The sequence below is a fragment of the Otolemur garnettii genome, unplaced genomic scaffold (assembly GCF_000181295.1).
Source record: "Otolemur garnettii isolate 467f Iridium unplaced genomic scaffold, OtoGar3 scaffold00171, whole genome shotgun sequence".
In the NCBI taxonomy this organism is placed as follows: Eukaryota; Metazoa; Chordata; class Mammalia; order Primates; family Galagidae; genus Otolemur; species Otolemur garnettii.
The window spans coordinates 281266-283932 of NW_003852566.1; the positions used below are offsets into that span (position 1 = coordinate 281266).

At 39.1% G+C, this 2667-nt stretch overlaps 1 pseudogene; it reads left to right on the forward strand.

Moving 5' to 3' along the window:
• Positions 1-1010: 1010 nt before the first annotated feature.
• LOC100949717 lies at positions 1011-1296 on the forward strand (annotated as a pseudogene).
• Positions 1297-2667: the final 1371 nt, after the last annotated feature.

The following is a 2667-nucleotide window of genomic DNA, read 5'->3' on the forward strand; positions in this document are numbered from 1 at the left end:
AGCCTGCTTTCCCTTTGCTCCTCTTTTCCCTTTCGGTTGCACTTTTTTGTCTGAAGATTTATCCCTTGCTGCTGCCTTTTTTGGCTTCGTTTCCACTTTCGCAGGAGCAGGTTTAGCTGACAACCGCGCCGACCTCCTCTTGGGCTCTTCCTTCCCCGCACCTTCGGCAGAGCTGACCTTCCTCTTCTGCATCTTGGCGGCGAGCTAGGCGCGTGCCGGGTGCCTGCGGGCCGCGGCGCGCCGAGAGCCTTCACGAACCTGCGCTGCCTGGCCGCTCTACTGTAGGAATGGTAGTACTTGTGTATAACAGAATGGTAGTACTTGTGTATAACAGAATGGTAGTACTTGTGTATCTAAACATGCCAAACACAGAAAAGGTAACATGCTGAGTTATGTTGTACAATGGCTGCATCACCAGGTGGCAGGAATTTTTGGCTGTTATGATACTATGGGACTACCGTTATGTGTGTGGCCCACTGCTTATTGAAATGCCTTATGCAGGGTATGACTAGTCTTGTCTGAGGGCAGGCCTGAAGAGGAATGGATTCGTCTTAAATGTATTTCAACATTGCTACTTTCCCTCTTTTGCCTGCAAGGATCAGGTTAGAATTTTTCTTAGATCTTCACTGTGAGAACCTGATAGGGCTCCTCCAGGTAAAACTCATAGAAGTGTAGGGAAGCCCCCTAAAACAAAGCCTGCATTGGAGTTTTTTACTCTTAGGTCTTGTCTGAGCCTCCAACAGTTTATCAATTATACATTAGATTTTTCTTTCCCAGTACAGGATACCCTGATGTAGTGGCTGTGGTCCCTAGTATATTGTGATCCTTATGTCTGCCTTTCTGCCTCTCTAATTTTGAGACATTTTTTAAAATAAAATTTAAAAATATGAACATTTTTTTAAAGTATTTAGCTTCTTCTACCACTCCTGGTAGTGCTTTTGTGCTTGTTTGGTGCAGACCTTGTACGTCTTGTAAAGGGGCAGCTGAGGAGACTCCATCCAACACTCGCCATGGTGAATAAAAAGCCTAAGGAAGGAGTCAAGACTGAGAGCAGCTATCATATTAATTTGAAGATGATGAGACAGGATGGTTCTGTGGTGCAGTTTAAGATTGACAGGCATACACTATTGAGTAACTAATGAAAGCCTATTGTGAAGGACAGGATTTTCAATGAGGAAGGTCAGATTCCGATGTGAGGGGCAGCTAATTCATGAAACAGACACGCCTGCACAGTTGGAAATGGAGGATGAAGATACAATTGACGTGTTCCCACAGCAGGCAGGAGGTGTCTACTAAGATGGGAAACTTCAGAACTCTGTTCTTACAGACCAAGATCACATTCTCAATTAGAAAACTGTAATTTGGTTCTAACACATCCTGATTCTACAATATAGTTGTCATTCCTCCATTACCCATTCCTTTATTGTACATAAAGTAACTGGTGTATGTGCACAAGCATATTGCACTTTTAAACTAAATAGCCAACGTTATGTTTTTATTGACATCAGGTGGAGATGGGGTGTGGAAAAATACTGGTTCTGTGAAACCACCCCCTCTCTCCATTAGTGGCATGATCATTCAGCTCTTACCTTTATATTCCAGTAAGTTATTTTGCTCTCACTGTTTTAACAATACAACACACAAAAAAGCTTGCATACATTGTTAAACTGAGGAATTTTAATGTTTTTTAACAAGGACCATTTTTCTAAAACTCTGCAATTATTAGTTTATTAGTATCATCCAGGACTCAGATTTTCAGTATTCTTCCTGAAATTACATAAACAAATGCAAATGGAAAAAGTCTAAGTCAAAATTATATAACAAAACAGCCCTCCATCACAAAAGCATATAAAATTACAAAAACACTATTTTAAAATACTGGCACTTTAAGAGAATGATAATGTCAGAAACCATAAAATTGCCAAACTCTTCCCTAAACTGCTAAGGTAAAAAACATGACTCTAATGAATGTGAGTTTTGTAAGCAAAAATTAAATTCAAATGAATTTAATAACTTATATTAAAATGAGGAGTTTAAGTGTCTTCTTTCCTTTTATCAATTTGATTAAAACCACAATACAAGAAAATATAACCTATTTTAAATGTGGTATTATTTTAGAAGGTGGCCCAACTAATTAAAGATACTCTTAATGGAGAATCTGAAGTTTCCTGAGCAGTCCATATTTAGGTAAATGGGAAAAGACATTTACAGCCTGTAGTTTCCTGGTCTGGCCGGGATTAACATCAACAAGAAATGCAATATGGCATCTTGTATTTTAAGCTCACACTTTTGAGGATTCATATTCAGGTCTTCTTTAATGTGGAAACTGCAAAATATAACTTCCATTACATGGTAATGGGAGTTAAAGAATAGAGTCCTCATGTAAAGATTAGAACATACTTTTCTATGAGTCCTTCAAGGACAGACTTTCAAAATGTTTGATTCTAATAATTCCATGCTGTGAGTAGATTGCTTCCTCTTCACTTTGTAAAATATAAGTGGGCTATGTGAAATTTGTCACCAACTTTGGGGTTTCAGTTATAGATGAAAACTATCTCAATTTAATTTCTTTCTTTTTTTTTTTTTTTTTTTTGGCTGGGGCTTGGTTTGAACCCACCACCTCCAGCATATGGGGCTGGCGCCCTACTCCTTGAGCCACAGGTGCCA